The sequence below is a fragment of the Hordeum vulgare genome, chromosome 4H, assembly GCF_904849725.1.
Source record: "Hordeum vulgare subsp. vulgare chromosome 4H, MorexV3_pseudomolecules_assembly, whole genome shotgun sequence".
NCBI classification, from domain to species: Eukaryota; Viridiplantae; Streptophyta; class Magnoliopsida; order Poales; family Poaceae; genus Hordeum; species Hordeum vulgare.
Window position 1 is genome coordinate 385,538,849 of NC_058521.1, and position 23,928 is coordinate 385,562,776.

Sequence of the window (23,928 nt, forward strand, 5' to 3'; positions counted from 1 at the left end):
AATTTGGGTTGAATACTCTACCCTCGAAAACTGCCGCGAACCCACGCGCTCGTGGGCCATTGCAAGACAATTGCTAATTGTTGAGCAACTGGGAGCAGTTCTGGTTTCGTTGCCGGGGAGGCATCAAGTCAGGAACACATCAACAACATTTTTCTAGTGCCGTTGTCGGGGACTGCTAGCAACGTCCCAAACATATCTATAATTTCCGCTTGTTCCATGATCTTTTGGGTGACATTGTTATATGTTTTGCTACACTTTTATATCATTTTAAACATATTTGGACTAACCTACAAACTTAGTGCACCCAGTGCCACTTTATGTCTGCTGATGACTATTTTGGAGTGGCTTTTACCCAATTTTCCAAAGCCCGATTTTGTTTTGGAAAAATATATAAAAAATCAACGAAACCAGAGGGGGACCAGGGGCTGCCCAAGCGACATGCTGGCGCGGCCAGGCCCTAACCCGTGCCAGGAGGTCGTCTGGGTGGGCCCCACCTCCTTCGGTGCCCTCCTTCGGCCTATATTTAGAGTCCCGAGAGGAAACCCTTCCACAACTTCCAGAATCGTGAATTTCTCCATCATTCCGCCGCCACAGCGCTTCCGAGATTGGGAGCGTCAAGAGACCTCTTCCCGGCACCCTGCCGGAGGGAGGATTAACCTTCGGGACCTTCTCCACCGCCATGGACGCTTCACGGACATGTCGTGAGTAGTCCTCCTTGGACCATGAGTCCATGACCAGTAGCTATGTGATGTCTTCTCTCCAATCTTGTGCTTCAATGATTAGTCCTTGTGAGCTGCCCTACATGATCAAGTCATCTATGTAATTCTCTTGCTATTGCTATGCTCAGTTTGTTGGGATCCAATGGATTATGAGATTATGTTCAAATTGTTATGAGTTATACATTTGATTATCCTTTTATATTATGTTCCATAGTGATTCATGCATGTCCTCCATTGCTATTTATTGCTTTGGCCAAGTAGTAGATTGTAACTCGAAGAGAGAGCATTATGCATGATTGTGGGTTCATGCCCCTCAGTGTCTAGCTTGAGTGACAGAAACATGAGACTTGGGGATGAGCTGTTGCCACCAGGGAGAAAACAACGGTGCTTGTGACCACGGTTGCAAGGATTGTTTGCCTTACGCATAGTTCGTTAATGCAGTTGTCCGTTGCTTTCAGTTTACACTTTGGGTGGGGCTCGCAACTTAATACCAGAGATATGTTCTCGATAAATATCTCAAGGTGGATGATTAGTAATTAGATGCTGATGAATAAACGGTCTACTTGTCTTGGCATACTGCCCATTACTATTGAACCTCTAACTATCAAGTAGCATAATTAGCATTGCGGTGCGTTCATAATTCTATCAATTGCCCAACTATGATTTGTTTACCCAAGCATAGTTGTTTATTGTCTTTTGTGAGAGAGACATTACTAGTGAACATCATGTGACTCCGGTCCATATCACCATCATTGTTTACACCTCCATCATTTACCGCTTTCATTTACTTTTCCGTTGCAATCACTATTACTTTCCCACTTGTGTTTTGATCCTTTGCAAACTACAAGGCCGGAGAGATTGACAACCTCTCTGTACTCGTTGGGAGCAAAGTTATTTGTTGTGTGTGCAGGTCCACGTCTTCTGATAGCGCCAGGGTAGAAGACACCTACTTGTTAATCCTAGGAGGCCTCCTGGTTCGATAAACCTTACAGTTCCCGTGTGAGGGAAAACTTGCTGCTGGCTACATCTCAACCTTCCACTTGGGGTAACCAACGAGGTGCGAGAAGTATATACATCATCTCGTCATCAAGCAAAGTTTTCTGGCGCCGTTGCCGAGCACTCCAGTCTTCTAGATAGGGGAGTTGCACGCTATCCTTTACCTTTGATTTTTAGTCTTGTTAGTTCGCTTTTTAGTTTTTGCTTTAGAGTCATATACCAAAAACCACAAATAAAATAGTTGCCTTGTTCTTGCTTGTTGCCGCTCCTATGGGTTCCACCCAGAACACCAAGTTGTGTGACTTCACTAGTCACAACAACGATGACTTTATCTCCACTCCTATTGCTGCTCCCGCCACTGGAGCCACGTCCTATGAGATTAAACCTGCTTTACTGAAACTAGTTATGAAAGATCAATTCTCCGGTGCTGGAGATGATGCTGCCTTGCACTTGAACAATTTTTTTGAACTCTGTGATATGCAAAAATATAACGAAGTAGATGGTGATATTGTTAAACTTAAGTTGTTTCCTTTCTCCTTGAGAGCAGGAGCTAAAGTGTGGCTTCAATATTTGCCTAGGAATAGCATAGATTCTTGGGATAAGTGCAAAGGTGCTTTTATTGGGAAGTATTACCCGCCTGCTAAGATTATCTAGTTGAGGAGTAACATTATGAATTTTAGGACATGTTGCTCAAGCTTGGGAACGTATGAAATCTCTTGTTAAGAATTGCCCTACACACGGTTTGACTATTTGGATGGTTACCCAAACTTTCTATGCAGGATTGAACTTTACCTCGCGGAATCTGTTAGCCTCGGACGCGGGAGGAACCTTTATGTGTGAGGCTGGTAGTTAACTTGGTTTTATTGCAAAGACATAGCAACTCCAAATATGTCGACTGGTCTTCCTCCCTTCACTTTGGAGCGACCCACTGCTCCGAGAATGCTGACTTTGTCAGAGGGGGAGAAGGTGAAGGTAGGAATTCTGGTGATTGCGCTAGTCGATCTGATCCATGGTGGGGTGACGGGGATGGGCCTACTTGAGACATTTCTCAGTTGGCGAATTGAGCCTGTTGAAGCAAAAGACCACGCCATGTGGCATTCTTCGTGTCCAGGAGACTCCACTCGGTCACACCCAAAGGAGGTCTGTGAAGAAACCGTGGCGCGGTGGCTCAGAAGCATCACTGGGGCCTATGACAACCCTTTGGGAGCCAAACGTGTCTTGCCCTTTTCTGCTGAGAATCGACCGCCGAACGTGGTGAGTTATGTCCTTGCCGAATACTTTCATATCTTTGTCGAGTGATTGAATCTCTAGTCGAGTGATTAGCTATTTATATATTGTAGGAGTTGACAAATATGCATTCGCCCATGCCGAACGGAGAGCAACTTGACGTTGGTGAAGAGAGCGCAGGTGGCAGCATGGACAGTGATTATGCCGAGGACAACGAAGACGGCTCGGGGGAGAGTGAAGAAGAGATTCAGTCTCCTCCGTGTAACAAGTCTCGATCCAAGCATCGCCAAGACCCGGCAGCTGCCCCAAGCAAGACCCTGGTGTCAACCACGAGGAATAGGAAGCATGATCGGGCCACAACAACTGAGTCGACAGAGAAGGTTGCGAAACAGCCCACACCCGATGCTCCCACACCTCAGAAAGCTTTGCCCTGAATGAGGATCGTTGTGCTAGTCACCTCAACGTGAGTGTTTATTTCCTTTCCTTTGTTGTTGTGGACTTTCATGCCTTTTATGAACGAGTGGGATTTGCTTGCCAAAGCTGCTTCCTCAGTGACGTCGCCTCCGGGAGACGAAGAGGATCACATGAACATGGATGCTGCAGATGTGGCCACCTCCCAAAGAGGTATAACAAATCTTCCCTCTGTTCTGTTTTTTGGATATACTTCATCGATTGGATAAACTAATATTGTCGACTGACAGCTACAAACGTCATCCACTTGGAAGACAATGATGAACTGCTGCGGTCGACTGCTGAATTGCCTTCATAACTTGGTGACTCGTCCCGAACCAAAACTGGGCTTGAGATTCCGCTGTCGAATGCACCTCCGGTGAGTTCAACCCTTGTGACTCTAGCACCGATTGAACAATTTCCGGTAACTCTTGTGACCTCGGCTATAGTGCCAACTCCTCCAATGCATGCATTCTCTCTGCACCATTTCCGAGAAGACCAGACTAGAGACGACAAGGAGGCCATGATCCAGGCCGAGCAAATGATGATGCAAATCAAGGAGGCGTATGAGGCCAGCAAGTTGGCGTATGATGCGAGCTCGGCGCTTCATACTAATGTCCGAGTAAGTGTGATTGTAAGTTCATTTCTGATTGGATTCTGTCCATATTGACTCTACACCCACTGGGTTTTTTCTTTTGGCGTATACTTGCTTGTTTCTGGTCCAGTGAGGGCACGCTGAGTGCACCCACTCGGTGTAGTCCCCGAGACCGCTCTCGAATGATAGTGATATCGGCAGGGGTCTTCGATTGGTTTTTGATAGTCGTTGACACTCGACGGGATAGACCTATGCGAGTGATAATAAGTCAAGTGGGGGCACGCTAAGTGCACCCACTGGTTGTAGTCGCTGAGACCCTCGTCGAGTGCTTGCATCAGCGGGGGTGTGATTGAGACAGTTGTAGATATGTGCTCTCTTTTTTGACTCAGACAGGCCGGACCTGGTCGAGTGGTGTCGTATCCAGTGGGGGCACGCTGATTGCACTCACTAGGTCTAGTCCCCGAGACTATTGTCGATCGTTTGCGATGGGCAGTAGTCTTAACAACTTGGACTCAGGGTCCTTTTTCGTACTTGTTGTACTTTTATCACCCGGTCTGTCTAGTGAATGTTTGTAGGGATGAAAAAAGTTCCAAAACCAGCAAGATTTATCCTACAGGTTTCATGGACATTATATCCATCAACCATGATATGACGCTTTGCACGGGTGTGGGGTGGGGCGGCGGACCGTCATCTAGTCGACCGAATCGCTCTTCTCCACTTGTGAGTGGAGAAATATTAGTGTCGACTCAAGTACTTCTTTCATGATTTCAGAAAACATGTGATCTTGGGACCAAGTACGTCGACTTGGAAAAGGAGAAGAACTAGATACAACTGGATTTGGAGGTAACCACAAATGAGCTGAACCTCTTGAAGAAGGCACTCGAAGAAAAGGACAAAGCACTTGCTGAGGCTATGGAGAAATCCAAGGCCCTGGAAAAGAAACTCACCGCAGCCAACAAATTGGAGGAGGAAAATTGCCAAACTGAAGCACGAACGGGTCGACTCGCATAAGAAGCTTGAATAGATGACCAAGAGGAGGAACGGCCTGGAGAGCTACTTGAGCGAATTCGGAAAGAAGATGTTCGGCATGCTTAGTGGTAACTTTGTTTTGCCGAGTGAATTTCTTCCATTTCCATCGAATGATAGTGTGACCAACTTTTCATTTTCCCTTCATGTAGACTTCTGCGAGGACTTTGACAACGAGAGTGAAAAGGTCGAGCCAAATCTGGACCCCACCAAGTCACCTATTGGGGATGTTGTGGCCATGAACATGTTTTGCCTTGACGCTCGTCTAAAAAAAGTTCAAGAATATGTCGCCCGACTGAGTGCTCCACTGGAGAGGATCAACAAGGAACTTTGTCCATAAGACACCCTCCAGACCGACCATGAGTCAATGATGAGCCGCCTTAACCAGAATTTTCAGTCGAGTGCAAGCATCGAAGAAATCCGATGCACGCTGCGGAGCTGACGTGGCTCTTTCACTTGTCCGGGTCCATTCCAAGGAGGCAAAGGAGGACAAACTGAAGGCGCTCGAGGTGGCCAATAAAAAAAAGCTTTAGTTCAAGAACTTCATGTAGACCTTCATCGATGCAGCCACCCGCATTGCTGATTGGATTGATCTAGACACCTTCGTAGAGCATGCGAGTCCTGGCGAGCCTTAAAAAAACTTTGATTGCAGTTCAAACTTTACTTGCCTCGGTATGCCGAGTGATGATGTAACCGCTTTAAACTTCATTCGGGCCTTAAGCCCTAGTACTTTCGTTTGATTAAACAACCTTAATCCATGTTGGAGATCTTGAGTTTATCTGCATTTTGCTTTCCAATCTTTTGCTTGACTAAGTTTGTTTGGTTTGCGAATGAGATTGATGTTCATTACTCGGAAGAATTTTGAGCTTAGATGAAACCTTGTTCATGGCTAAGTCTTTGAGTAAGAGGGGTGCTCGTCATTCGGGAAAGTATTTTACTTAGGGAAAGATTGATTCGCAGCTAAGTATCCGAGTGAATAGGTTGCTATTCACTCGGTTGGATTTTAACTTCGGCGAAAACTTGTTCGCAGCTAAGTTTCCGAGTGAGGGGGTTACTCACCACTCTAAGGGTTTTTAACTTAGGAGAAATCTGGTTCGCAGCAAAGTCTCAGAGCGAATACGTTGTTACTCACTCGGCTAAGTTTTAACTTGGGTGAAATCTTGTTTGCAGCTAAGCCCCCGAGTGGGAGGATAGCTCTCCACTTGGAGTGTTTTAGAAACTTAGGTGAAATCTTGTTCGCTGCTAAGCCCCCGAGTGAGAGGATCGCTCTCCACTCCGAGTGTTTTAGAAACTTAGGCGAAATCTTGTTCGCAGGTAAACCCCCGAGTGAGAGGATCGCTCGCCACTCAGAGTGTTTTACAAACTTAGACGAAATCTTGTTCCCAGGTAAACCCCCGAGTGAGAGGATGCTCGCCACTCGGAGTGTTTTAGAAACTTAGGCGAAATCTTGTTCGCAGCTAAGCCCCCGAGTGTGAGGATCGCTCCCACTCGTAGTGTTTTAGAAACTTAGGCGGAATCTTGTTCACAGCTAAGCCGCCGAGTGAGAGGATCTCTCGCCACTCGAAGTGTTTTAGAAACTTAGGCGAAATCTTGTTCGCAGCTAAGCCCCTCACTGAGAGGATCGCTCGCCACTCAGAGCGTTTTAGAAACTTAGGTGAAATCTTGTTCGCGGCTAAGCCCCCGAGTAAGAGGATCACTCTCCACTCAGAGTGTTTTAGAAACTTAGGCGAAATATTGTTCGCAGCTAAGCCCCCGAGTGAGAGGATTGCTCGCCACTCAGAGTGGTTTAGAAACTTAGGAAAAATCTGGTTCGCAGCTAAGCCCCTGAGTGAGAGGGGTGCTCCCCACTCAGAGCTTTTTTTAATATGAGATTGCACGATCGAAATCGACAAAAACTATGGGAGTCATAACTTTGGTAAACAAGCATTGTCTAGAACACTCTTATTACATCGAACCACTCAATCGTCAAGTGTAAAAACGTCGAAGTAAATCTGCGTTCCAAGCATGTGGTTCGTTAATTCTCTTCTTAAGGTTGAAGAGGTGGTAGGCCCCATTATTCCGCACTTTGGTAATGACGGAAGGACCTTCCCATGTGGGGGCTAGCTTGTGAGGCCGTTGTTGATCCACTCGGAGCACAAGATCACCTTCGTGGAATGATCGACTCTTGACATGCCTTGCATGGAAAAATCGCAAATCCCACTGGTATACTGTCGACCGAATCAAGGCCAGTTCACGCTCTTCTTCCAGAAGGTCTACACCATCCCGTCGCACCTGTTCAGCTTCAGCCTCATAATAAAGCTCTACTCGGGGAGAATTGTGAAGGAGATCACTCGGGAAGACGAATTCGGCTCCATATACCAAGAAGAAAGGAGTACGTTGAGTTGACCGGTTGGGAGTCATCCTCAAGCCCCATGGAACTGATGGTAATTCAGTAACCTAAGCTCCAGTTGCATGTTCCAGATCTCGCATGAGTCGAGGCTTCAACCCTTGAAGGATAAGGCCATTTGCTCGCTCAGCTTGACCATTTGTTTGGGGGTGCGCGACGGACACGTAATCCACCCGAGTGCCTTGGGCGGAGCAAAATTATATGAATTCTTCCGAGTCGAAGTTGGAACCATTGTATGTAATGATATTGCGGGGAACTCCATACCGGAACGTTATTTCCTTCATGAACTTGATAGCAGTGCATGAATCCATCTTTTTATGGGTTTAACTTCAGTCAACTTGGTGAACTTGTCGACTGCTACAAGCAAATGTGTGAATCCACTCTAGCCTGTTCGGAGAGGACATACCATATCCAAACCCCACACAGCAAAAGATCAGACGAGTGGAATAGTCTTCAGGGCAGACGTGGGCTTATGTGAAAAATTTGGGTAAAATTGGCATCCTTCGCAATGATCCACGATTTCCTTAGCAATTTCATTAGCGCATGGCCAGAAAAAACCAGCTCGGTATGCTTTGGCAACAATTGTCCGAGAGGATGCATGATGACCACATGTCCCCGAGTGAATTTCCTCCAGAATCAATCAACCTTCTTCGGGAGAGACCCACCACTAAGCTACGCTAGTTACACTTTCTCTGTAAAGTTGTCCATTCATTACAGTAAACACCTTGGACCTGCGGACATTCTGTCCAGCCTCAACCTCATCTTCTGGGAGTTGTTCCCTCTCTATGCATGCAATGTATGGCACCGTCCAATCGGGCATAATCACCAGAACCTCTGTGACCAGATCAATGACTGCTCGAACATCAACCTCAGCCGGATTGGAAGTGTTGATCGCTTGTGGGGGCATCTTCAGTGAAGGGATCTTCTTGCATCGAAGGAGAATGTAAGTGTTCAGGAAACAAATTGCTAGGTCGAGGCTTCCGAGTGGATCCAATCTTGGCTAGGTCGTCAGCTGCTTGATTCTTCACTCGGGGAATATGATGGAGTTCCAAACCTTTAAACCTCTTCTCAAGCTTTCTCGCTGCATTGCAACACCCAGTCATGGCAGGGTTCCTGACATCCCATTCCTTCATCACTTGATTGACCACCAAATCTGAATCACCGTATACCATCAGGCGTCGAACACCGAGTGAGATGGTCATACGTAACCCGTAAAGAAGTGCCTCGTATTCATCTTTGTTATTGGAGGAATCAAAGTGAATCTGGAGGACATAGCTGAGCTTGTCACCCTTTAGAGATACCAAAACCATATCAGCACCAGATACATTCAACATTTTAGAGCCATCAAAGAACATGGTCAAGTTTGCCGAGTGAATTTGAATTGGTTGCTGCTGTTCTACCCACTCGTCAATGAAATCAGCATGCGCTTGAGACTTGATTTCCTTCTTTGCTTCAAATTTGATATCAAAGTATAGGAGTTCGATTGCCCATTTGGCCACTCGACCAGTTGCGTCTCGGTTGTTGATGATCTCAGACAATGAATCATCACTGACGACTGAGACTGAATGATCTTGAAAGTAGTGTGCCACCTTCTCCGCTGATAAATATATGCCATAGAGGAGCTTCTGATAATGAGGGTACCTTTGCTTCGAAGGAGTCAGCACTTCAGAAATATAGTAGACTGGACGTTGCACTTTGTAAGCCTTGCCCTCTTCTTCTCGCTCGACAGTTAGGACTGTGCTGACAATTTGATTAGTAGCTTCAATATATAGGAGCAGGGGTTCTTTGCTGTGCGGAGCAACAAGCACCGGCTGGGTGGAAGGGAGGGCTTTTAGCTCAACAAATGCTTCTTCTACCTCGGAAGTCCACTCAAACATATCAGACTTCTCCATGAGTCGATATAAAGGCAATGCCTTCTCACCGAGGTGAGAAATAAACCTACTCAACGCCGCCAGGCAGACTATGAGTCTCTGGACATTGTCCACACGCTCAGGGCTTTTCATTCGGACGATGGCACCGGTCTTCTCAGGGTTGACGTCGATCCCCCATTTGGAAATGAGGTAACCGAGTAACTTGCCACCAGGAACTCCAAAAGTGCACTTAGCCAGATTCAACTTGATGTCATATTTCCTCAGATTGGCAAATGTTTCTGCCAAGTCAGTCAGCAGGTCGGAACCTTTGCGAGACTTGACTATGATATCATCCATATATGCCTTGACATTCCGATTGATTTGATCAAGCAAGCATTTCTAAATCATGCGCATGAAAGTAGCACCAACATTTTTCAAACATAAAGGCATGGTGATATACCAGAAACACCGGAAAGGGGTGATGACGGCCATCTTTATTTCATCTGGTCCAAACTAACGGATCTGATGGTAGCTAGAGTATGCATCAAGAAAAGATAAACGCTCACATCCCGCAGTCGAGTCGACAATCTGATCGAAGCGGGGGAGCGGAAAATGATCTTTCGAGCAGACCTTATTGATATGCTTAAAATCGATACACATGCGGAGACACTTGTCCTTCTTGGGGACCATGACAACGTTCGTGAGCCACTCGGAGTGGGAAAATTCGCGTATGAACTTTGCCTCCAAGAGTCGAGCCACCTCCTTGTCGGTTGCTTTCCGTTACTCTGCTACCGACCGATGCAAATGCTCTTTGACGGGCTTTGCCTTTGGATCAACCTCAGTTGGTGCTCAGCCAGTTCCCTAGGTACACCCGACAAGTTGGAAGGCTTCCATGCGAAGATGTCCCAGTTCTCACGAGGAACTGGATGAGCGTGGCTTCCTATTTGTTGTCGAGTGTCATTGAGATGTTGGTCAGTGCACCATCAGGATCTGTCGGGTGAATGCTCACTTTCTTTACGTCACCTGCCGACTGAAAAGCAGACTCAAAAGCGAGCTTCTTGGAGCGCATCAGGTCGGCACGATCAGTGTTCTTCCGGTATTCTTCCAACTCAGGCATAGCCATCTGCTGGTCGGCAATCTTAGACCCTTTTTTAGGCACTCTTGACCCCACTTTCGATTCCATGTGACTCTGATCACGCCCTTAGGTCCAGGCATCTTCATCTTGAGATATACGTAACATGGGTGGGCCATGAAATGAGCATAAGATGGACGACTAAGAATGGCATGATATGCGCTCTGGAAGTCCACAACTTCAAATGTTAACCTCTCCTTGCGAAAATTCTTGTCGGTGCCGAACACCACGTCCAACACTATATGACCGAGTGACTTGGCCTTTTTCCTAGGAATGACTCCATGGAACTGCATATTGCTCTCGCTGAGTCGGGACATCGGAATGCCCATCCCCTTGAGGGTTTCTTCATACAAAATGTTCAGACCACTTCCTCCTTCCATCAAAACCTTGCGTAGACGAGCGCCTTCCACAACTAGATCCACCACCAGAGCTTGTCGACCACGGGTAGCGACGTGAGCAGGGTGATCCGACTGAACAAATGTTATGGGGGTCGGAGACCACTTGAGGCATGTGGGGGTGGTGGAAACAGCCATGTTGACCTCTCTCTTTAGAACCTTCAATCGACTTTTGCTATCTACATCAGCAAAAATCATCAAAGTGGCATTGACTTGTGGAAAATCATCTTCATCTTCATCATCCTCCTTTTCAGGAGTTTTCTCACTCGACCGATCTTCTTTGAACTGTTGAATCAACAACTTGCATTGATGAGTGGTATGTTTGGGCAATATCAAATTGCCATCCCCATCTTTCTTCGTGTGGATTGCACAAGGAAAATCTAGGACATCTGTTCCCGACTGATTCTTCGTCTTTTTGGGAGGAAATTGTCGTTTGGGCTTCCCCTTATTCTTTCCTTGTGCCACTAGAGCGGCTGCTTCTTCCTGAGCAGAACCATCAGCCTTGTGCTTCTACTTCCGATTGGAATTGCCATCATCAGCGTCATTGTGGACTACCTTTCCCTTACTGTTGCGGAGGCGGACTTCCTCTTCACCATGGGCGTACCGAGTGGCAATCTCCATCATCTTGATCTTGGACATGTCTCCCCTTTGACCAAACTTCAAATAAAGTTCCCTGTACCTGACACCAGCCTTGAAGGCGCAGACTTCTTGATGCCCAGAAACGTTTTCCACCGTGTGATGGAGGGTGGTCCAACGCTGGATGTAATCTATTAGAGAATCACTCAGCTTTTGCACACAATGTTGTAGCTCGGACAAACCAGCAGGACGTTTGCACGTGCCTTCGAACGTTCTGATGAACACTCGAGCAAGGTCCTCCCAACAATAGATGCTAAAAGGAGCCAACTGATTTAGCCATGCCCGGGCCGAACCATCCAACATCAGAGACAAATGCTTCATGGCAACGTTGTCGTTTGCTCCGCCAATCTCCACTCCCACTCGGTAATCATCTAGCCATGTTTCAGGCTTTGATTCTCCCGTAAACTTGCCTATTCCAGCTGCCAACCTGATGTTGGGGGGAATATCAGCGGATCGACTAGCTCTGCTAAAACACTCGGGGCCAGAGAAAACGACACCACTTCCACTCGGACGATCCCTATCATAACCATCTGTGTGAGCCCTGCCCCTGTCAATTCGCCTCTACGTGAGTACATTCCATGCATCGAACCCAGGACTCTGCTCATTGCCGAATGGTCGCCTATCGTCGTAGTGTCGGTTCACATACGAACCATTCCGCGGGGGAGAATGCACTCGGCGGCGGCCATCATGGTGATAACGGGGAGCAAACTGATTTTTCCCCTCATCACTGCTCTGATCCTCATGGTAACCTCTCCCCTGCGATGCTGAGGTGACCCTGGACTATGAACTGACCGAACTGTGTCTGCCCTGGGTGAATTACTGTGCAATCTATTGAGCGACGGAGAAACAACCGAATTTTGTTGTTGCGCTGCCTCAAGCAATATACGAGTTTGCTCTAATCATCTGCGAGCCTCTGAATTTGACGGTTGAATGGAATATGCTATCTTAGAGGCGGCAACAACATTCGGAAATGGAGTACGAAATACCTCGACGTTGCCCTGAGTCTACTTGGAAATTACTGTTGTTGACGTTGACCGAAAGCTGCAGGACGTTGGGGGCGTGTTCACTCGACGGAGCACGAACCTCACGTGCGCCGCGGCCGAAACCAGGCAGGCTATGTTGTAAACCCGCCATGAAAACCTCAGCCGCAGGATTGCAGCTCTCGCACTCAGAAGGAACATCACACCGATCTGACATCGAGTCAAACGCGCCGCGAAGTGATTCGACGGGTTCAATAGCCACAATCTATGGAGACAATGCTCGGCGATCCGCCGCATGCCTCACCCATCGCTGGAGTTGTGAGCGACCAGGTCGCTTGTGGCGACGAGCAACAGGGAGAGCAATCGACACCGGAGTCAACGGCTGCCGAAGAAGAACGCCGTAGGAACTTGCACGGAAGTGCGTCGCCCCGCGGATCTGGAGCGCATCAACGTCGAGAGGCGCCTCCTGAAGCCATGCCGAGTCATCGGCAATGAAGCGTGCGGAGATGGATCTCGCAACCCAAGAATGAATCGCCGGAAGACATGACGTAGAAGAAAATTGCAAACTTGCCAAAAGTCGCTTAGACGCCTGCCCCACAGTGGGCACCAACTGTCGTGGCAACGAGCTTGACAGTAGAGGTGAGGGTTACGTAAGGAGAGGGCAAAGTCCTAGCTACGGCGAGTTTGTATACACGATGTATGAGTTCAGGCCCCTCTGGTGAAGGTAATAGCCCTACGTCTTAGTGCTCAGGAGCTCTTGTCGTGTGGAATATGTGTGTTACAGGGGGTGCGAACCCTTGTGCGACAAGGGAGGGGTTGCTTATATAGAGTGCGTTACCCCTCATCAAGGCTGGGCAACCAAGGGTTCGATTAATAGAGATAAAGGCGTACATTACTGATAACGTATGTAATAAATGTTACTTATGACGACCAGTCGAATGCCCGCTCGTTGGCCTCCCTGGAGTGGCTTCTGATCTTCTGTGGTCGACTAGCTTCTAGTTCTTCCGAGTGAAAGTCTGTCATCGAGTGAAGGGAGAAAGTCTCCGAATGGATGTTTTACCGAGTGACCCATGCACCACGGCGAGTCAGTCAGAGCCTTCCTTATAATCTTTAAGTCTTTAATGTAGTGCCCTAGGATAGATCTTGTAGGTCACGCCTATGACTTTACCCTAGCTACATATCCCCATCAGGCTGTGATCTGCGCCTCCCCAATGCAAAACGGATTAAATGACACTTTCTTCACAGCATGCTGGCAGACCATCAAATGAGACGTAATGGCAATTTTTGGGGCTTTCTACTGGCTCTCCGGTGGGGACTTCGCCACCCTCAACCGTGCCTTCATTGTGTTGGTGCCCAAGAAGAATAGAACAACCATGCTAAATGACTATTGCCCCCATCAGTCTGATCCACTCTGTGACAAAGCTAATTGCAAAGGTCATATCAATCAGGATGGCTGGTGTGCTATGCCAACTAATATCCCCTGCCCAGAGCGCATTTCAGAAGCAAAAGCGCTATGGCAAGGACACCCTCTCTCGCCCATCATGTTCATCCTGGAGATCGACCCCTTGCACCGGCTCGTGGAGGCCGCTCAGCAGACCGTCTGTGGGTCATTCTCTACGCCGACGACAAGATCATCTTCACAAACCATGTGCGCCAGGAGATTGGCACTCGCATGCAGATACTCCAGGGATTCGTCGAGGCTATGGGTCTACGCAGCAACTCATAGAAATCGTCGGTGGCACCAATGAACTGCGACAACGTCGACCTCCAAGTTATCCTCCACAACTTCGGCGGCAACCAGGTCACCTTCCCGATCAGATACCTCAAATTACCTATCTGTTGTGGCAGGCTACAGCTCGTGTTGAGTTGTATGTGTTGTACCTTGTACGTATGTGTACTACCGTCGTAACTATAGGCCCTAGTCTCACGCCATGTACTCTCTAGGAACTAGTCTCACGCCATGTACTCATCCACTCCTTGCATGCAGGGAGTTAGGCACTCTTATCATTGTATATGTACCCGTGTACTCACATGGAATAGATCATGGGACAGATTCATTCCTCTTCTTGGCAATCAGAGCCCTGGTTTCTCTCCTTCCCTCCCATGGCCACCGAACCTCCGCCGCCCACCACCGACGCAGCCGCCGTTGCTGTCGTGGCTGGCAATCAAGGGACGCTCCCGGTGGAAGAGCTCCCTGTTGGCTCGGAAGAGCGCCCTCGTGCCCAGCTCACTGATCTCACCTAGCCTCCTAATTTGCCCCTCGCTGTAGCCCCTCCCAACCCTACCGTGCAACAACCTTTCTTCGACACTCCCTCTGCTGTGACTCCTTCCACCATCCTCCCCACTAGCATCATGAGCGTCGTAAACTTCAAGCTCGCGCTCGAAGGATCCAACTTGGCTCGATGGAGGAACTACATCAACCTCTTCCTCACCCGGTTCCATTCAGAGTCCCACGTCCAGGCCGGTGCCGTCTCCCGCCTCTCCAATGCAGCGTGGAGAGACGATGACAACACCATTGTCTTGTGGTTCTTCTCCACCATGTCCGGCGACCTTCTCTGCATTGTTGCGCCGCCAGGATCCACCGCTCACACCATCTGGTCTCGGCTTCACAAATACTTCCTCAACAACGAAGCTGAGCACGTGATGCACCTCGGCCAGGAGTTCCAAGCGTGCGTACGCGGCGACCTCTCTGTCAACGAGTATTGTCGCCGCCTTCAAGGCATCGTCGCCGCCCTTGCTCACGTCCGGGAGCCGGTATCCGATCGGACTCTCACCCTGCAGATACTGGATGGGCTCGATAAGAAGTTTGACTTGCAGGCTGCCATCATCCAATCCACTGTGCCCCTGTCGTCGTTCGCCCAGGCTCGGTCCAGACTGGTGCTCGTCGAGATGGCCCTGGATAAGCGGGCATGCGTTGAGGGAGCCCAGGTTCTCTCTGTGCGCTCCGACGACGACCGCGGCCCTGACGGTCGATGCAGCCGCGGTGGCGACCGCGATGATCGTGGGGATTGCTCCGGCGGCGACCGCGACGATTCCGCTAGAAGTCGATGTCATGGCGGACACGCCGGAGATCGGGGCACCTACAACCAGGGGCGCGGCGGGCGCGGCGGCCATGGTGGCCGTGGCCGCAACGACATTCCCGGAGGCGGCCGTGGACCTCAGCCATGGCTAGGCTACTTTGCCCCGACGGGGACACCCTTTCCACTGCCACGCTCTCCCCGGGTCGCGCCCAACTCCGTCAGTGTTCTTGGTCCTCATCCTGGCGCATCCCATCACGCCTATCCTGTGTTGCACTCAGCTGCTCCGGCCCTACCTCCACCAGCTCCTCACGTCGTGCCGCCGTACTCGTGGGACACCGGCGCCATGTACCACGTTGCTTCCAGTCATGGCTCGGCCTTCCCACCCCATGCTGATTGGATAATGGATACAGATGCTCCTCGCACGTCACCGCGGACCCGGGTACCTTGATCACGTGTCATCCCCTTTTAGCACATAATACTCGTCACATTATTGTTGGTAATGGGGCTCGTCTGCCTGTAGTCACCATTGGTAACACTCGCATCCCTCCTCGTCCTTTCTATCTTGCCCATATCCTAGTGTCTCCAAACATAGTTGACAATATTGTTTTCGTGGAGTTTGACCCCTTCGGTTTTTGCGTGAAGGATCTTCACACCAAGGAGGTACTTCCGCGGTGAAATAGTGATGTTGACCTCTACCACTTCTCTGGCGATCATGGCGGCACCCCCTCGACGGCCTATACCGTCTCCACTTTGGCTCTTTGGCATAAAAGGCTTGGGCACCCTGGAGCCTCTTTGATAGCTTATTTTGCTTTGATGTTCCTTCTGAATGTAATAATGCTCCCAAATCATCTCTATGTACCGCGTGTCAACTAGGCAAACACTCCCGTCTCCCCTTCCCCACCTCCACCTCTTCCACCACCGCGTCGTTCCAACTCTTGCATTGCAATTTGTGGACCCCTCTGATTCTTAGTTTTTCGGGTTACCAATACTACCTTGTTATTTTAGATGATTTTACTCACTATTCTTGGACGTTCCCTCTCCGTGCCAAATCCAATATATGTACCATGTTGGAAAGATTCTTCATGTTCATTCTCACCCAATTTCATGTTGTTGTGCAATGTTTGCAGTGCGATAATGGTGGTGAATTCCTCACCACGACGGTCTGTGTCTTCCTCACGTCCTACGGCATATCCTTCCACCTCACTTGCCCACACACCTCGCCCCAAAACGGCAAGGCCGAATGAAACATCCGTACCACTAACAGTGTCGTCCGCACTCCCTTGTTTCTGGCACAACTCCCTCCCCCGTTTTGGGTTGAGGCTCTCCACACCGCTACCACTCTTCTCAACGTTCGGCCATCGCGCGTTATTCACCACTTTACTCCCCATTTTCTTCTCTACGGTGTCCACCCCACCTATGATCACCTCCACACCTTTGGCTACTTCTGTTTTCCCAACCTCTCCGCCACTGCCGCTCACAAGCTCTTGCCGCGCTCCACCCGTTGTGTCTTCATCGGCTACCCACGTGAACAGAAGGGGTACTGGTGTTTCGACTTAACTTCGTGCAAAGTCATTGTTTCCCGTCATGTTCTTTTTTATGAAAATTGCTTTCCATACGCATCTATTGTCGCCGCTGACACGTCGCCCGCAGCTCCTGGCGCACCCACCGCCACTGGCGCCCGCCTTAACGATGCATGCACGACGTACCCGTCGCGCCATCCATGCATGTCGTACCCGCCCGCCCCTCGCGCCACACCAACCACTACACTACCCCATCCGCGCACGCGCTCCACCCCCACCGCGGATCCTGCGGGTCCCAGCTCTCGCGCCCCCATACCCCCTCCCACGGATCGCCGCATCCTTTGGGGCCCGCTCCCATGCATGACTATGTACCACGCACACCCCCTGCATGCACCCCCACGTCCAGCCTCCGTACATGCACCCCCACACCCACCCCTCCCGCAGGCACCTCCCCGGTCTCCTCTCGCCTTGGCCAGCCTCCCGGATCGCCACCTGCTTCCCTCTCGCCACGCCGCCTCCTGGTTCCCACCGACCGCTCGGTTCCGCCTCGTGCCGTCCCGATTACACCTCGCCAGAACCCGCACCACATGGTCACGCGTGGCAAGCGCGGCTTTACCATGCCCTCGCGGGTCTTCGATTTATCCATCACCACACCTCCCTCTCCACTTCCCTCTTCCTACCGTGCGGCTCTCAAAGACCCCCATTGGTACAATGCGATGTTAGACGAGTATAACGCACTAATTCGGAATGATACTTGGTCTTTGGTGTCGTGTCCTGCAGGTGTTAACGTGGTGACCGGGAAGTGGATCTTTCAGCACAAACTTCATCCGGATGGCTCCTTGGCTCGGTACAAAGCACACTGGGTGGTACGGGGCTTCACACAGCAGGCGGGGATTGATTACGGCAAGACTTTCAGTCCCATTGTCAAGCTCGCTACGATCCGTGTGGTGCTCGGCCTCGCCACGACCAACAACTGCGCGGTTCGGCAAATAGACCTCAAGAATGCCTTTCTCCATGGTGATCTCGCTGAGACCGTCTACTGCCAGCAACCATCCGGCTTTGTTAACTCCACTCAGCCCACGCACGTTTGTTGCCTTAACAAGTCTCTCTATGGTATAAAACAGGCTCCACGCACTTGGTTCCTCCGGTTTACGCGGTTCCTTCACACTCTCGGCTTTGTCTCCTCCAAGTGTGATACTTCCCTCTTCATCCTTCACCGAGGGTCCGCCATGGCACATTTACTCTTATATGTCGACGATATCATCTTGACCGCGAGCACCACGTCACTTCTGACGTCCCTTGTTGCGGACCTCACGCGTGAGTTTTCCATGAGTGATCTTGGAGATATCCATCATTTCCTTGGCGTCAATGTCCACCACAACACCGCTGGCATTTTCTTGTCTCGAGAGCAATACGCACTTGAGGTTCTCGATCATGCCAACATGCTTAATTGCCATCCCATTTCGACGCCCATCGACACTAGCTCCAAGCTCTCCGCAACTGGTGGCAAACCTTATTCTGACCCCCCCCCCAAATATTGCAGCCTTGTCGGAGCCCTTCAGTACCTCACTCTCACTCGGCCAGATCTCACCTACGCTGTCCACCAGATTTGTCTGTTCATGCACGCTCCTCTCGACACCCACTACCAGCTGATCAAACGTGTCTTGCGCTACCTCCGTGGGACTATCCACTACGGCCTTCAGCTCTATCGCTCCTCCCAGCATGATCTCATCTCTTACAGAGATGCTAACTGGGCCGGGTGTCCTGACACTCGCAAGTCCACATCTGGATTTTGTGTCTTCTTGGGCTCCAACCTGATCTCCTGTCCTCCAAACGACAACAAATGGTCTCGCATTCCAGCGGAGAAGCTGAGTACCGTGTCGTGGCCAACTGTGTTGCTGAGTGCTGCTGGTTGCGGCAACTACTCACTGAACCCCAACGACCTCCCACTCGCGCCACGGTCGTCTATTGCGACATTGTCAGTGCGGTGTATCTCTCATCCAATCCAGTGCAACATCAAAGTACGAAGCATGTCGAGATTGACCTTCATTTTGTTCGCGATCGTGTTGCCCTTGGTCAGGCCAAAGTGCTTCACGTCCCGACTACTTCGCACTTTACGGATATCTTCTCCAAGGGGCTGCCTTCGACAATGTTTTGTGATTTCAGGACCAGTCTGAACGTCTTACCTAGTGACGTTCGGACTGCGAACGGGTGTTGAGTTGTATGTGTTGTACCCTGTACGTGTGTGTATTACCGTTATAACTATAGGCCCTAGTCTCACGCCATGTACTCTCTAGGAACTAGTCTCACGCCATGTACTCATCCACTCTTTGCATGTAAGGAGTTAGGCATCAGAAATGTCATTCGGCTCCCGAAAGCAAGCATATGCTTCCGGGACCAAAAAAAAGTTTGAAATGAAAAAAAATCAAGACAAAATTTATTTGTGTACTTTGTCACATCCAAATGCTACGTGCAAATTTTGAGACAAAAAAATAAAACATTTTGGCTTGTGCAAAAAAACAAATTGAACACCAAAAGTTACCCCAAAATGTCATCCTAAATTTGTTTTTTTGTGCTGACGAAACACCGCTGCTTCTTATCGCACAAAAATTGCCATTTATGTTTGCGACACTAATATAAATCATCTAAAAAATTAGATTTTTCTAAAAACATTTACTATTATTTTTTGCGATACTATTCATCCGGTGCATATGCACCCGGAAGCCAAAACACATCTCCCGTTAGGCACTTTTATCATTGGATATGTACCGGTGTACTCACATGGAATGGAGTAGACCGTGGGACAGATTCATTCATGCATATTCAGTACATTCTCGACCGCCTCCGCGCAAGTCTAGCCGCTTTGAAGGGTCGTCTCATGCCAATCGTTGGACGCCGGGTGCTGGTTAGGAGCGTGCTGTCGGCACTGCCAGCTTTTGCACTCGCCATTCTGCGCGCGGAAGAAATTCTACAAGGACATCGACAAGGCAAGAAGGCTGTTTGTGTGGGCATAAGATGAGGAGATCACTCGGGGAAAGTGCAAGGTGAACTGACGGCCGATGACCTCCCCAGTGGACCGAGGTGGCCTCGGCATTCCGGACATGGAGCGCTTCACGCGCGCCCTCCGCCTACGATGACAATGGCTAGCATGGCGCGACCCAGGCCGGCCGTGGGTGGTCTCGGGGACGCCCTGCGACGAAAGGGACAGGGCGCTCTTCACCTCCGCAACGAGGGTGGCTATTGGGGACGGCAACAGGGCCCTCTTCTGGAGCTGCACTTGACTGGGCAAACAACCGCTCCGGCTGAGCTTCCCCGAGTTGTTCAACCATTCCATCAGGAAGAACCGCACAGTGGCCGACGCGCTCCAGGGAGATATGTGGATTCTCGACCTTAGGCACGGCAAGACCATGGAGATCATCCCGCAGCTCGTGCTACTCCTACACCGCATCAGAGAAGCAAACATGGTGCTGAGAGAGGGCGTGGAGGACGAGATCAAGTGGCAAGCATGAGGACTATACACAACAAATGAAGCCTACAACATGCAATTCGCAGAGCAAGCAAGAGGGCTCATGCACCGACTCGTTTGGAGGATCTCGGCACCGGGGAAGGTAAAATTCTTCCTGGGGCTGTTGCACCACGACCGGCTATGGTACAACGACCGTCTGCGGCGCCGTGAAAAACAATTATTTCTGCCAGCTCTGCAACAAGAATCTAGAGTCCTCTTTCCACCTTGTCTTGAAATGCCAAGCCTTGAAGGAAATCTGAACGACGGTGGCCTCGTGGGCCGGCTGCGCTGCGCTCTCCCCCTGCCTCCTGGAATCGTCTGCAAGTCCACTACCGAATCAATCACGGCGGCAGAAAAAAAAGATGTCAAAACAATGGTGGCCTTGATGCGTGGCACATTTGGTAGGAGCGGAACAACTACACGTTCAGAAGAAAGATGCCGAGCAAACCGGATATCATTGCAGCCTGCCGAATTGTTATGTCTCTCCTTAATAATAAAGCACCTAATAATAAAGCAAGGATGATTTCTGTCGTCCGTCGTGACTCTTTTACAGAAAGGTCATTGTATTTTTCTCTAATTAACCCGCAGTTCGTTTATAAGTGAGGTCGAACCGTTTTTTTCGCATTTTACACAAGACCCCCTTACTTTCGTGCTAAATAACCCGCGGTCCAAATTGTAGTCAGAGTGAATCGTTTTTAATTTTTTTTATGTAAACCCCTCACATATGCGTTAATAACCTCGAAGTCCATTCAGAATAAATATGTATTTTCAAATAACAATATCTTCTAAACCGTAAATCCAATTTAAACATGTTATATATGATACTTGATTAGAAAAATGTGTAGAGTTTGAATATGTTGTAATTTTACATGTTAAATATATTTTTTTAAATACTATATATGATACAATACTAATCAATATTTGACTTTATTTCGTATCGACTATTTGTATTGTAACATGTTAACTTAAGCATCAATATTTGAGAAATGTTATAATCTTTGGATATGATGTACTTGCACTGGGTTCTTTCTTTGTACATATTTTATAGTCGACCTTACGTACGTGCCTTTTTTTACAGTATACACGCATGTTTTTACCAATGGACTACACTTTTTTCATTGTTCATTTTTCTTCCGTTGCAACGTACGGGCATTTGTGCTAGTGTGGATCAATTTCGAGATCTTTACATCTATGAAAGATTAAAATGCCACTCAGATTTAAGCTTTTTTTGGTTTATAAACAAGGAAATTATGTTAATCCAAGATAATTTGATAAGACGGAGATTGATAGGTAGTTCTAAATGTTGCTTCTGTAATCAAGATGAAACAGTCAAACACCTTTTTCTTGATTGTCCTCTAGCCAAATTGTTATGGTGTACTATTCACATACCTTTCATCATTCCTCAACCAACCAGCATTAACACGTTATTTGAGACGTGGCTCAACGGAGTAGACTGACCTATAGCGAACCACATGAGGATTGAAATAAGTGTGATGTTTTGGGCTACGAGAAACGATCATATTTTTAATCGTAGGAATTCCCTAAAATATTGCAGGTTATCTATAAAGCTGCAACTTGGATCCGTATGTGTTCATTGCTTAGTCATGTGGAGTCCAATAAGCTTATGATTATTGGGTGCAACCGGTGAAGACTCACACGGGATATATTCAGCCGATTTGGATGACGAATTACTAATAGACTAGGTATATAGACATCGTAGTTTATTTATGGCAAAATCGATAAAATTGACTCTTGAACGAAACAAATTCACAAACTAGACTGCGTTTAATTTTTTTACTCAACTGACCCTTTTATGTGACGCCCGACAGCCGGGCGTCACACTACACTATGTAACGCCTAGCTTATGGGTGTTACACTTCTGACCAACGTGGCACCCGGGGCCACATTCCTGGTTGTGTGGCGCCTAAGAGAAAGGAGCTACACTACATTGTGTGGCGCCTGACTGTAAGGAGTCACACTACCTTATATTAAAACTGATGTAACTTTTAATCCGTACATCTGATGAAAACGTGCCTTATATGAATATTGTGTAATTTTTTGTGTTCTACGCAATGGTGACATTTTCAACTATATTAGAATAATTTTTTTGAATGAAAAATATGTTATAAAAATACATCATAGCATAACTAACCAAATTTGTTAATACTTATGAACTTGGCATGATGATAGCCATCGACCTGTTAGGATGGTGTACATTTGTTTGCTCCTGATGTGAAGTTGTGGAAGTTGCAAGTAATCAGATCTCAAATGTGTGCTTGCAGTAAGGTAAAGAGATGTGATTCCCCTTCCCTGATGCTTGTTGAAATTATAGAATCATGATTAATTAAATGTAGGCAAGGCGAACAGGTCAATTGATGAAGTGACTTACCACCAGGCCGATCAGAAGACGTGGAGTTCTTCCTTAAGCAAAAAGTTGTTGGCAATAGGATCATACTGATTTACTAAATGTGGATGATGCTTTCTGTCTTCCAGGTGAAATGTGGTGATACTTCATGGTGCTTTCTTTCTTCGAGATGAAATGTGTTGAAAGTGCATGTTGATGATGCTTGTTTCTTCTTCAAAGAAACGAGACAAAACATGGCGGCTATGGATTTGCTGTATTATGCTCCCTCCATTTGTTTTTTACTTTGCATGTAAAATTTGTTCGAAGTCAAACTACGCAAAGTTTGACCAAATTTATATAAAAAAATATTGACATATACAATAGGAAAGTTATATGCTACGGAAGTTAATTTCATAATATTGATTCCATATTATTAATGTTGATATTTTTTCCTATAAAGTTAGTCAAACTTTACAAAATTTGACTTTGGCCAAATTTTATATGCAAACTGAAAAGAAACAGAGGGAGTACATGATTCTCAAGGCTCTGTTAGGTGATGATGCATTGAACCTTCACTCGGGAAGATACATAATATGGAGCTTATAATATGGAGCTTATGAGAAAGTTAGTTAATCAGCAACACGGTAATTCAGTTGTAGAGTCCATCGAGGAAGCAGAGTGTTTTGTGCTAGCATGCTTGCACTCCTGAAGGAGTGTTGACAGCTGTAACATCCCAATTTTCTTAAATTCGGATGTTAATAGATCATTCATATGCATCTCATATTTTCCTATGCATTATTTGCTCTTTTGGAAATTCTATTCATTATGCAACTACGGGCAATTTATTGGAGTCGAGATAATATGACTTCTCCCCTGTCGAATTAAAGTTCATGATGTTTAGAATATTATTTGGAGTTAACGATTTGGTTTTGCAAATTTTATAATGTCCGAAATTATTTTTAGTTAAGTTTTCAAATGCTATTTGCGTGGCCTATTGCATTAAAACTATTTTCAAAATATTGCATTAGGTGAAACTAGGGTTCCTTTATTTTTTTATTAGTGGATATTATATATATATATATTACTATTTTAGTATATACATATATATTAGTATATTTTTTCTTGGTATTTTAGTATATATATGTTA